General features: G+C 46.3%; 1 protein-coding gene across 2 annotated transcripts in view; it reads right to left on the reverse strand.

The window, feature by feature from the left end:
* Tmod2 (tropomodulin 2) overlaps positions 1-12,895 on the reverse strand; it is a 47,485-nt gene extending 34,590 nt beyond the window's left edge. Inside the window, exon 1 of one of the 2 annotated variants that reach the window (XM_048423843.3) lies at positions 12,742-12,895. The gene's annotated coding sequence lies outside the window, so the exon portion shown is untranslated. Of the gene's footprint in view, positions 1-12,138; positions 12,495-12,741 lie in introns of those variants that run through there. The other variant, XM_048423844.3, reaches the window with a different exon arrangement.
* Between the last annotated feature and the right edge of the window lie 1,097 nt (positions 12,896-13,992).

The following is a 13,992-nucleotide window of genomic DNA, read 5'->3' on the forward strand; positions in this document are numbered from 1 at the left end:
GACAGTTCATGCCGGGTTGGGTGGGTAGGAGGAGGATTTGTGTGTGGAGTGGGAAGAATGGGACATCCATGAAGGGCTTCTTTACAGGCTACGCTAAGGGACCTGGATCTTACCAATCGAGCTATGTCCCCGACCCTTAAATTAAGGACCTAGCATAGGGAAAGCATTCTGAGCAGGCACAGATGACTCCAAAGTACTAAGGCGACAGAAGACGAAGACAAGTGACCATGGCAGAAACAGAAGGTCAGAACATCATGATTTCTGACTTTGAAGATGCAGGGAAGGCCATGAGAAGAGGAATCTGGGGCCTCTGAACGCTGGAAAAGGTTAGGACTTTCTCCCTGCCGTTTTTAGAGAGCAGCAAAGTCCGGCTGACACCAATGAGATCATTTGGGTCTCTAACTTCTGTAGCGGCAACACATTCATTTTTAAGCAACTGAATTCGCTCTTTGTCACACAACAACAAGACAGACACTAATCTATTCTCCCCAAACACTCTCATCTCCAGGATAACTGTTCTAGAATAGTCCGTTCATCCTTCCATTTCTGCTCTTCACTATGTGCCCTAGGAGCACTGTCTCCTTAGGCTGCACCTGGGCTCCTGTCCTTTCTGGCTTCTGTTTGGCCAACAGGAGGCAACCAGAGGACACAGAGGCATGGGAGGAGGTTGGGTGTGGAGAGGGTGTTTCAGAAGCCATGTCACCCCACAGGCCACCTTCTTTGGCTGGCTTTGGGCCTTGGAGTGGTGAAGGGTCTCTGTTATGACTCTTGCCAGATTTTCTCCCTTGCTGTTTCTTCAAAGCTTCCTACATTCTTGTAAAGGGCCTCTTTATTGAAGCGGTCTCAAGTAATTCTGTCTGAGACCACCCTCTGTTTCTTGTCGGGAAGCTGGCAGATGTGGCACCATTGCTTGGAATGCTCCTTTCTCTTTGTGCTCTGTGTCTGAGGCCTGGCCAAGATCCCAAGCTCCGCAGGACCACAGGCCTTCAGCGTGAGGGCGGCCTTTGGTCGCTCAGCCTGGCTCTTGTGTTTCTCCTCTTACTCTTTGGTTTCTCTTCCCCTGCCTTAATACCGCTGTTCTTCAAAGTCGTATCTTAGACATGATTTTCTCACCCCTCACCAAGGGTGCTTACTTACTTTGAAATTTTAATATTTTATTTTTCTCCTTTATTAAATTTGAAAATTTAATTTTTGCCTATATTCTGTTAACTCTAAAAATCTATATCTGTATCCTAAATTTTGTCCCTGAGGACCAGATCTGAGTTATCTAACCAAAATCCTCCCTTGGCTAGAATCTTAAAACCTTCCTTCAGACCCTTGAAATGTCAGAAGAGCTCTTACCTGCTGCTCCGCCTCTAGGATTTCCAGAAGTTGTTTTAGAAACTGGTGTCACTCTTGATGGTTTTCCTTTGCCTTTTTCCTACCCACTAATCACCAAATCCTACCTTACAGGACAACGAGGAGAACACGTCCACTTTTCCATCCACGCCCAGCCCTTGACCTTCTCATCATTCTGCATACAGTAGTCAAAGTGATTTTTTTTGTAAACTAACTTTTTAGTCTTTAAAAATCCCCCAGCAGCTTCTCATTGCCCCAAGGATAAAGGTCAAATTCACACTCCGGCCTCTATAGTTCCATCCTCCTCTTTCCCATTGCCTTCCTCATGTCCTCCTGGACCGCTTCCAGTTCCTGGCTCACTTATGTTCCCTTTGCTCAAAGCACTAAGAAGGTAACGAGTGACGAAGGTTAAATGGGTAACTCAAAGCCCACCATCGCTGACTCTACCAGGCTCGTCTTCGAGTCTCAGTGTGAGCCAGACCTCTTCCAACAGACCAGACCCTGAATCAAAATCTGGGTCCCGTGCTCCCCCCGATGTGCTCCTTAGACCGCAGTCTGGCTCCGGCACAATGACTTGCTAATCTCAGTGAGGGCGGGGACTATCTAACTTTTATTTACCAATAAAACCTTGGCTCCCAGCACAGATCCTGACCCACAGTAGACATCCAATAAATACTGATGTCAAATGAAGGAAATGAGCTCAGAGTAGTGAGGTGGCCATGGGTCCAGAGATCTTTCCACTGCGGTTATTTCCCTCACCACCTCCACCCCTCCTGGAGCCTGCTGAGATCACCTAAGCCCAGAGAAATCGCCCTTCTCCCTCAGTTTGCTTTGTCTACATTGAGACTGGAAGATGAGTCTGGTAGAGTCAGGGAGCCGTGGGCTTTGACTTAGCCATTTAACATTCATCACCTGTTGTCTTTCATGTATGTTACTATACATACATGTATGTTCCTGTACAGTTCTCTCTCCAGGTACCACCCTGCCCCCAGAAAGCAGGGACCGCATTCTTATTCTCGATGCTCTTGGGTTCTCCAGTTCAGGCTTGCATATTCATTCAACAAATGTCCACGGAAAGCCTGCCTTTCCCCAGACCTGCTGAGACACGGCAGTGGACGAAACAGACGGTCCTTTGGGTGCTAACTGAGCCTATAATTCACAGGGGAAAGAGCATTCAATAATAATTGAACCACCAATAGTGCCTGACAGCAAATTTCACATTCTATAGCAAGGTGCCAGGGGGTCTCGGAGCCAGAGGAAAAAGGAAAGTTGTATCTGTTTAGAGTGTAACACTGACCTGAAGATTCAAGGAGAACCTAGTTGTTACTGTTATTATGGTGGAGTTTTTGTTTTTGTTCTTCTGTTTGAGGCAGGGTCTCACTCTATAGCCTAGGCTAGCCTGGAATTGGCTGTTTAGCCTAGGGCTGGCCTCAAACTTGTTGCAATCCTTATTCAGCCTCCTAAGTGTTGTGACAATAGGCATATATAACCAAACCCAGCTATTTATTATTATTATTATTATTGTTATTATTATTTTATTTTTGAGACAGAGGCAGGAGGATTGACACAAGTTTGAGGCCAGCCTGGTCTACATAGTAAGAGTTCCACCTCAAGTCAAAACTAAACCCCTAAAACAAATCCAGGTGTGCTGCAGGGAAGAACACAGCCTTCTCATAGCTTCTGAAATCAAATCCTGATTTCCCAGGGCTTGGCTGGCCTTCTGTACCCCACCCAGGCCCTGCTGGGTTCCATTTGTTTCCCTCCCCGGGAGAGATGAGGCAGTGGAAAGTTTACAAAGTCCTGCCGCAGACTCGCCTCCAGCAGGGTGTCTGTCCCGTGGCAAACATTCAACACGCAACAGGATACCAATGCACACACCGGAAGGGAGCATGTGCCTCTGAAGCTTCCAGGAGCTCAGGTGGGCAAACACAGTCTGTCGGCAAAATGGAAAACAGGTGTGGCCATGAGCCCAAGGAAGTGACTCTTCCTGTTACCCAGAAACACAAGCCTTGGGAAGGAAAGTTCAGAGCGTGGTTTTCTGTGCTTCTTTTTCCACTATCTTGTTAAAATAACTATGCTGCAAAAGAGGAAAATCAGCCTTTTACTGTCTCGACACAAAGACAAACCAAACCCCAGACTGATGCTATTGACTTATTCCTGTGTCAGTAAATGATATTAATCTTCTTTTGTTTAATATACTTTCATTATTTCGCCATACTTGAGATTTACACAAGAGTCAAACCATTTTCTTACCCACCAAGCCATCTCTCCAGCCTTCAAACCATATTTTCTAAAACTAATAAACAGAACAACATCAGTTCATCAAAGCCCCTCAAACAAAGCACACACTGGCCCTGTATACTTAATTCATCTCTATTTTTTTTTTCTGGGTTGGGATGAGATAGGCTCTCACCATAAAGCCTTGGCTGGCCTTTGGAACACACTCTGTAGACCAGGCCATCCTCAAACTCATAGAAATCCTCCTGCCTCTGCCTCCAGAGTGCTGGGATTAAAGGCAAGGGCCACTACACCTAGTCTTTAATTCGTCTCTAGATGCTGGGCAAATATAAAGATGTGGCAGTTATAGCCCGAGTTTTGAAACCTAGCTATTTGAAGACAGGCCAGCCATCTTTTTCTTTGTTTTAAACTGTCAAGAAGCCAGGCATGGAGGTGCAGGGCTGAAACCCCAGCATTCAGAGGTGGATGCCGGAAGATCAGAAGTTCGAGGCTAGACTCATATACACAGTGAGCTGAAGAACAACCTGGGCTACGTGAGACTGTCTTTCTCTGAGAAATAACCATTAGAGGATGAAAGACACAGAACACAAAAGAGGGAAACTTTCTGGTAAAAAAAAAAAATACAGCAAGACAGAGACTGAGCAGGCTGAAAGGGAAGCGAGGACCCTAGCCGACCAGATTCACAAAGTGCTTCCAGCTGAGACTATTCAAATCTTATAGCACAGAAACTGTCAGATGTTTTCAGCCTGAAAGTAGTTCCCTTTTATAAAATAAACCACAGAAGAAGGTTCTTTCCTCACTCGGAAAGCGCAGAAGGCCTTGTAGAGGCTGAGAGGTTAAAGCAATGGACTTGAAAGCACAGAAGACTAAAAGCCAGCCTTGGAGGTAGCCAGGCCAGGGCCTCATGATGCAGGCACACATGAAACTGATGACCTGCTCTCTGCAAAACAGGCAAAGAACAGCACAGCCACACATTGCGTCACCGCAGGGCAGAATGCAGAGCAAGGCATCATCAGGCAATTTTGTATTGTGCTAACATTACATGTTATACATAGTCTGAAGAGAGCTACAATGAATCAGGTGATGTAATTCATAGAACAACCCCTGCCATGCATGTGCTCCGCCGCTGACAAGATAGCATCACATGACGATATTTATCTTGTGAGATGTGGGTGATATTTGGGGCATTACTGCATTGTGAGGTATGGCGCCAAGTGCATAAAAGCCATCACAGTTAATTCTCGCTTGTCTTTGGCTTGAGAGTAGTCCTCTGCTGTCTGCCTGTCTGTCTGTCTCTGTCTCTCTGTCTCTCGTTCGGTTTTTTGAGACAGGGTTTCTCTGTGAAACAGTTCTGGTTGTCCTGGGAACTCACTCCTGTAGACCAGGCTGGCCTCAAACTCACAGAGATCTGCCAGAGAGCAGTTCTCTTTTGGAAGTATTTGTTCCCTTGTTTTCCTTATTAAGATTAAATACCGAGAAGCAGCATCATACAAGGGTCTTGAATTAGCACTGTCCAGTGTGGCAAGCCTCCACGGTGAGTGGCAGCCCAAGCTGATGTCGACTTCCACCTGAGCAATAGCCAAGACTTCCCAGCTGGGGCAGAAGCTCGTTCATAGGGAAGGCTTACAGCCTTCCTATGCTACCTCCTGCCTCCTGATTCCTTCGTGGATCCTTTGTCCTTCTTGGTTAGGCTCTATTTTCTGAGGAGTTCCCATTTCTTTTTGCTATTGTGCCCCCCTTTCCCTTCTGAGACAAGGTTTTGCCATGTAGTCCTGGAAGGCCTGGAGCTCACTGAGGACCAGGTTAGCCTTTTCTTTGTTAGTTCTGGTGACTACAGCGGGTGAACCACTGTGACTACTCAATCCCCATTTCTAGACCTCGTCCTACCTCTTTGCCTTGTATTTTGGCTTTTCTGGTTTTTAACTGCCTGCTTCTGGTGTTACCGTTGTTGTTATTACTTTAAATATTAATTTACTTTTATTTGGTGTGTGGATCAAATGTACATTTGTGGGTCGTGTGTGTGTAGAGTGTCTGAGGACACCTGAAGGTGCTGGATCCTCTGCAAATGGAAGTTACAGTTGTTGGCAGCCATGCTGGTACTGGAAATCTAACCTAGGTCCTCTACAAGAGCAAAAAGTGCTCTTGACTGCCAAGACATTTCTCCAGTTCTATCATCATCATCATCATCACCACCACCATCATCATCATCATCATCACCATCATCATCACCACCATCATCATCATCATCACCATCATCATCATCGGAGGGAGGGTAGCTCTTGCTGGCCTCAAATGTTTGATACTTTTGCCTCATCTCCCAAGTGCTGAGTTTATAGGTGTGTGCACCAGTCCCGGATTCGGGCCGCTTTAGTATGTCCCTCATCCTGCCATTGGGAATTTAAAGACTTCTAACTTCCTGACACCATGGATTTCCTGTTTTCGTCCTTTGGTTCATCTGCCTTCCTGGCTTCTGACTGCTCTGTGATCTTTGATCTACCCATCCCCTTTTCTTTGGCACTGATCAGCTAAGTTTTGACTTATGCCTTGTTATGACCTGTGGGTGGTCTGGGCAACTTGATCCAGGATTCCTTACAAACCGACTCAGGATGACAGGTAAGCCATAAAGCAGGCAGTGTGCAATGGCATTGCAATTCAGAATGACTGTCTATAGACAAGGGTGCTGTCTGCTCCCATCCACATTGCCTACATGATAGCCATGCTCATGAGACCCTGATGAGGGGCCTCTTGGGTCTTCCTCAGTGCTGTGCCCCAACTGTGTGATATTGTCATGCCCAGGCTTGGTAGAGCTTGTCCGGGAGCTCCTGTCACTCACAGTCCTAGAACCAACCTTTTGCCAACCTAGTTGCCACTAAGGGAATCAGGGAAACTGGTAATATACATGAAAGAAATAATTAATAGGAAAGTCTTCCTTCTTTCCTTCCTTCCTTCCTTCCTTCCTTCCTTCCTTCCTTCCTTCCTTCCTCCCTCCCTTCCTTCCTCCTTCCCTCCGTCCCTCCCTCCCTCTTTCCCTCCCTCCTCCCACCTGCCTCTCTGTCTCTTTCTCAGTAAAGAAAGGGGCAGAGTTAAAACAGGCTCTCACTATGTAGAGGCTGGCCTGGAACTTGCTATTTAGCCCAGGCAGACCATGACACTGTGATCCTCCTGTATCAGCTTCTTGAGTGCTGAGATCACACACATGTACCACCACACCTGACAGATAGGGTAGTCTTGATACTCAAACAGGACAGCTGAGAATATAAGAGCAAAAATAATAACCAATCATAGCTCTCAGGATGAATGTGCTGAAATATGGGACATCAAAGAATTCAAACTGGCTTTGGAGGGGGTAGAGACAATTGCAGCCCCATTGAAGAGCCAGTGCCTCTCCTTTCCACAAAGTCTTCAAAGCTATATATAACTGAGTGCTGTTTTAGAGACAGGGTTTTTCTGTGTAACCCTGGCTGTCCTGGAACTCACTGTATCTGGTCTCGAACTCAGACAGCCACCTGCCACTGCCTCCTGAATGCTGGGATTAAAGGCATGTTCCACCATGCTCACCACTGTAATTGACTTTGTGGTGTACTAAAAAAAAAATTATTGATGATAAAAAATTAATTAGAAGAGTTTCTAGAAGAACAGAAGAAACTAAGGTTAGAAAAATAGATTGGAGTTAAATGATCCATGAGAACTAGAAACTGAAATTTGAATTCTAACTTGCCTGGTAATAAGAAACATAAATGACAATACTTATGACTTACACACTTACTAATAAGGGTGTTCTGGCCACCCACTCAATAATACATTGAAGGTAGATTCCCCAAAGTTGGCTCCAGTCAATGCTAGCTAGTTTTTGAAAATGTCCATATATATGTGTGTGTATATGGTATATATAGCATATGAAGTACATACATTATATAAATATTTTGCACATAGCTCGGAAAACATTGTATACCATATTCTACAGATTCAAGAACTGTGACTCATGAAAAGCTTTGACCACAAAGAGTAAACTAGCTTTCCTAGATCTGATTAGGTAGTTTCTTTTTCTTGTAACATTAATTCTAAACATTTAGAAGCATAACAGCTAAGAGAATTGCAGAACACACACACATATATATCACTACAGATACATATCCGAGTAAATGTGAATGCTTTAAATGACTAGTTTCACACACACGAGATCTAGCTATAGAAAAATTAATCTGGAACAAAGGGTGTCTATATCAGAGATTAAATGCATTATCTATCTATCTATCGATTGATCTATTTATTTATTTAAGTTTAGACAGGGTCTCAACCCTGAAGCCTTCACTGGTCTAGAACTCACAATGTAAACGAGGCTAGCCTAGAACTTTTTTTTTTTTTTTGTTTTTTCGAGACAGGGTTTCTCTGTGTAGCTTTGGTGCCTATCCTGGAACTAGCTCTGTAGACCAGACTGGCCTCAACCCCGCCTCTGCCTCCCGAGTGCTGGGATTAAAGGCATCCACTAGCCTGGAACTTCTGATGAGCCTCCTATTTCTGCCTCCTTAGTGCTAGGATTAGGAGCATGTGCCATCATACCTGGTGGTTTAAGAGTTGATTCTGAAGTCGGTTGGTTGTGACACATGCCCTTAATCCCAGCACTTGGGAGGCAGAGGCAGGTGAATCTCTGTGAGGTTGAGGCCAGCCTGGTCTACAAAAGCTAGTTCCAGAACAGGCACCAAAGATACACAGAGAAGCCCTGTCTCAAAAAACAAAAACAAAAAAGGAGTTGATTCTGTGTTATGTAGTCTGTAGTAGAAAGTCTTCTGCACATGTCTTGTCTGAACCGGGTATAGACTATAAATCCATATAGCCTTTGACACAAGGTTTCATGTGATTGACACACAAAGGGACTAAGGGGGAATTCCATTATTTACGTTCTGTCAGAAGCTACATCAGTTACTTCCTCAGCATTTTCTCAACCCAAAGCAGAAAGACCCATCATTCGATACTGCTGTGTTCTCAAACTTACTAATACACTGTCATAAACCTCAGATGCGGAAGGGAAAATGAACTACCATTCAATCCTAGCTAGAATCTACTTTCTCAAATTGCCTTACATACTGTCACAGATCTCCAATGTGGAGAGGAAAGACAGTTGACCTCGATAGAGCATTCCAGTCACCCAGCTACTCGGGAAGCTGAGGAAGAAGGAGCATGAGTTAAAGGCTGAGTTAAAAAAAAAAAGCATGAGTTAAGGAAGACTGAGGCTGGGTGCAGTGGCACACGCCTTTAATCCCAGCACTGGGAGGCAGAGGCAGGCGGATCTCTGAGTTTGAGATCAGCCTGGGCTATAGAGTGAGTTCCAGGTCAGTCAGGGCTACACAGACAAACCCCGTCTCAAACAAACAAAAAACATCACCACCACCACAAATGGAAAACAAGCACAAACAAACAAACAAACTAGGCTCAGTGGTAGAGTGCTTACCTAGCATGTGTGGACCGCATCTTTAATCCCTAATATGACCAGGGTGGAGAGGTCTTTCAGGGTAGTTCCTAGTTAGGGTAAGAATTTATTGAGGGTTGGGAATTATTAGCACAGTTGGCCCCACTAATAGCGGTGAGTTCCACATCTGTTACTTTAATCAATTGCATGTCAAATTATCTTAAAAAAATATTGGGGCTGAATATAGGGGCCAGTGGTAGACTGCTTTCTGAGGAAGACTCTGAGTTTATGCCTAGAGCAATCTCTACTGTGTATATCTTCTTCGGGTCATGCCATAAAAACATCAGGGAAAGTTATACAGTTACACTGTGTTAGGTATATGTAATTTAAAGAGGCTTTAAATACCTGGGGAGAATACATTTGATTACATGAGAATGCTATGATATTTTATAAAAAGGACTTGAAATCTTCTGATGGGGGAATGGTTTTCAATGACAAATTTCCCATGGGTACCAAGGATATGATGACACTTTATGTTACAGCGAAGGGATTCTTATGTTAAACATAAATGGACAACAGTAGTTAAGAAGATTCAAAAGAAGTGACTCTTACCTGACTCCATCAACATCTCTGGGAAGATCTGTGTCTTGCTTGGGAATGTGAAGTTAAGAGCTTTCTCTCCGACTCCCCACAGCGGCCAACAACCATGCAGCCCTCTACAGTCCTTTCTGTGTGCTTGCTTATTTTTTTTTTATATTCCCCTCCAATTTCTTATTTAAAGAGTTCAATCCTACAAAAGAGGGGCTCACAATCCACCTGCACCCTGCTCTTCTTGCCTCCCTAGCTCTCACCACTGTCTTGTGGCGAGGCTCCTGAATGTGCTCTGCCGCCACAGAAGGCCCTCCTTTCATCCTGCGGTGCGTACTGTGGACAGATGTAACAGTGCTCCACCTCCAAACTCCCAAACTTTCATAGCATCCATCAGAAGGCGCTTTGGATGCTGCTGGGGGAGAAGAGTCATCAATGGATATTCAAACAGTAAACCCTGAATACTGACCAGCCAGGCAAGATGTGCTTACTGGCCCAACGGTGGTAGGAAGGTGATGGGGCAACCAACAGTTTCTGACTGAATTGGAGGCCTGCTCCACAGGAGAGGGAATGCACGCCTGGTCAAAAGGCCATGGCTTGGGAGTTTAGAGGCCCTATCTGGGGGGAATTTACTATTGATGCTTTGCTAAATGGATATGCCGTCACGCTGTCTTCTAAATACGTCTATGGCCATATATTAGTGCTGCTCTCAACTCCGGCCAGAGAAGATTCCGCAGCAGTGGGCAGCAGTTAAATTGCAGAGACTCTTAAATGACCAAAGTATTGAGAAGAAGTGGCTACCAAGCGCTCACCCCTAAATGGGACATCTTTATCAACCACCCCAAAGCTCAGGGAGCATCACTTAGGAGGGGGCAGAAAGAATGTGAGAGCCAGCGGATGGGGAGGAGGGCAGGGAAACGCTGTCTTCTAGACACGGCCCAGCTGTTGAGATCATGAACTCACAGCGCTGTAATCGCTAACGCAGAAGCTCCAGATTGAGCCAACAAGACCATTCAACTTTGGATTTAGTAGGTGACCAACCATTACTGCCATCACCACAACCACTACCAAAAGCATGAGGGTGGGAAGGGGATGTATTGGGGGTTAAGGATAGATAGGAAGGATCAAGTACATTGTGTCAAGTAGTAAGTAAAGGTATTTTTAAAAAGATTTAAATTTTAAAAAAATCAGAACAATCTCCTATATACTACAAAACTATTACTGCAATTAAGAATGGTAATTCCATGTTGTCTAATACACAGTCTATATTCAGGTATCTTGAACATCTACAAAATATCTGTACTTATTTCTTTATTTTGGATGTAAGATTGAGACACGGTCTCACTGTATGTTGCCCAAGCAGGCCTGAAACTCCCTATGTAGACCAGGCTGGTCTCCAGGTCACAGATATCCATCTGCTGGCATTAAGGAAGGCACCGCCATGTCCTGACCCCCAAATGATCTTTGACAGCGACCGTTTCCTCATCTAGAAGTCAAAGTCCACACACACCAATCCACCGTGACTGGTATTGCCATCTGTGATAGCTATACCCTTGCATCAATCTGTCTGGAATACTCCATGGGTGAAACTGTGCAGGAGACTCACCAGAGGTACTGCCTGAACCTTCGCGGGGATGATGGAAACTTTCTAATTCCAGCATTGTAAATGCTTACTCAGCTCTCCCTGAGTAAGACACTCTGAAAGAATATGAAACCCTTGCTCTGACCCTTCTTTCCCGCAAAGGTTTTGTACCAGTTGAGAGTTGGGTCCGTGTTTGCACAGTGCCTCTCTCAGCCCTCCTATTGTGCATTCACTTTTCACACAATAACCCACCAGTACCACTCTCTCTTTCCTAACCCTATATTCTTTCTGGAGTCTCCGCCCCCACCTTCTTGCAGAGCACATTTGCTGTCTCAGGCCCAGCCCTAGGGAGCTACCGACCTCTATCAGCTGATCCGACTGCCTTCAGCAAACAAAACCACCACACTGTGGCTTCCCAATTTATCTTAACATAAAAACCAAAACCCCTGTGATATTTATTGAGCTGGAATGACAAGAATAGAGCGAATCAGGTAACAACAAACAAACAAAAACAAAAACCACCTCGATTAACTAAGAAGCCCTGGAAACCTTCCGGCTTCCTTGATGAAAACTGTTTGCGCTGTCCCCATCAAGCTCTCTGTAAATGTGTAAATACTCTTGTCATTTCGGTCCCTTGAGACAAACACCTAAGAAGAAAAGCGGTGCAGAAACCATTTCACCAAATACCCCATTTTACACGGAGAACGCAGCTCAGAGGCGAAGATCCTGGCCCAGGATCCCTCAGTTCCTCAGTGGTGGAGCTGCTACAGAAACCATGCTTTTGTAATACCTCCTCTGATGTTCTTTTTTTCTCCTTTCCAAAGCGCATGATGAATCAGATATTTAAAAGGAGCCGAAGAAGCGGTGGCGTTCCCGGCCTCTTCACTGTAATTTGCATTTTAGCCGCATCACTCCCCCCTCCCACCTTCTGACATTTTAAAGTAAAAATTCCCAAAACCTTTTATTATTATTATTTGAAACCGACCTTCATTTTTTGCGGTCAACAGGTTAAGGCAAGGAAGTCCTGGGAAGGCACGAATCAGCATGATTTTGACCAGGAAGAATAAGAAAAAGATTCTCTGGGACCTGCAAAGGGAGGCTTTCTGAAGGCTGAAGCGTCCTGTGACAGCTCCGGGAACCTCAGGAAAGAAGCTAACCCGAGTCCTCCCTTCCCAGGCTCCTGCTCAAATGAGGCCGCGAGATGCTCCAGACTCCAAGAGCTTATCACACGTTCACCGGAGAGAAGAAAATGGGAAACAAAGCCCAACGTGGAAAACCCCAGCACCGCAGCCCCGGGCGACCGGAGACCGCGCCCTCTCTGCATCTGCGCGTGGAGAGCGGTGTTGAGGGGGCTGCAGGGCTGCGGGACTGCGGGGCACGGTGCAGCCGGTACCTAGACGCGTCCCGGGCCACCCTGCGCCATCCCCGCCTCCCCACGCACCCGCCACCCGGGTGCAAGCTGCTGCGGGCTGCGCTTGGCTGCGTGCCACGCCATGGAGCATCCTCCCTCGGACACGCAGGGTGCGGCGGCCGCTGAGCTGCACTCGGGCGCTGCAGACAGGCTGCCCCTCACGCCCCAGTTTCTCACCCTTGCTTGCGCCCATCCCGAAGCGGAAGGTGCTGACCAGCAGCCTTAGAGCCCCGAGCTCGAGGGTCCGATCAGCAGGGGCGGCGCCGTGGCCCCGGGCTAGAACTGCGATCAACAGGCGGCTCGAGGGCCGGGCGCGGCGCGGGGTGCGCGGCTGCACCGGGGCAGCCTGGGAAGCGTAGTTTCTGCGGTGCGCGGTGGCCACGCGGAGGCAGGACCCCTGCTGGGTCTCTCAACAACGCGTTGGCCTCGCAGGGTCCTCCCCTAGAGTCTGGAGCAATATGCGCACTCAACGGGGCAGGTGGAGCCTGGGTTTGGGGAAACTGGGTAGGCTCTGGTGGAGATGCTCAGGAACACTGACGCAGTGGGTGGCAGAGGCTTGGCAAGACTGTGGACGAGTGAGCATCTTTCTGTGCAGCCTTCAGGCCAGACTCAGGAACAGGCCAGGCCTGACCTAGGATTTTCTGGCTGGGCGTGGGTGTGGAAAGGACTAAATGGGCTAATTGCTTAGGGAAGAGGAGGGAGAAGCTAGTTGAGGTTTAGGGAGCTTGATAAAAGTTTTGGTTTGAGAGTGTTGGAGAACTTACACTTACATGCTGGCTTCACAAGATACGACCCTGGGTACAGGACTCGATACTTAGGGTTCTCATCTGTAAAATGTTTGCTGCTTAAAGATACGATGTTGGAGTCAGTGACTACTTACGTGTCTGTCCGTGCTAAGAGCATACACAATGAGGATTCTTTTATCGTGGTTGCAAGAGAGGGCTTTTGGACGGAAAGCCATACAAAAAGTGCAATGTAAGAAATAGCTGCGTCTCATTGGCCTGTGGCTCACTGGGTAGAGATTAAAAACTCCCTGAGTTTATGACTGTGGATCTCACAGTTGTCACACTTTCTCCCCTGAATATGTGCTGGAATGTCCTTTTCTCTCTGCCTGGTTCTTAGCAACCACAGAGTATTTTCTTGTTTCCAAAGCATGAAAGGGATGGGATGAATCCCTGATTATGAAGTACCATAGTATATAAGTTCCTTCCAAAGATTTATTTTTCAGGGAGGACAGGGTCTTATTATGAAGCCTAAGCTGGTCTTGAACTCATAATCCTCCTGATTTTGTTTCCTGAGGCTTGGGATATACCACTACACACACAATAGAGGCATTTTCTAATTAGATTTGGTTTCTCTCTTTTTGACGCCTTGTTGGGTACTTTGAGCATGACCTTTGCCAGGATACTTGCTTGACCTTTACAGCCA

Source organism: Myodes glareolus, chromosome 4 (assembly GCF_982192425.1).
Source record: "Myodes glareolus chromosome 4, mMyoGla1.1, whole genome shotgun sequence".
Classification (NCBI taxonomy): Eukaryota; Metazoa; Chordata; class Mammalia; order Rodentia; family Cricetidae; genus Myodes; species Myodes glareolus.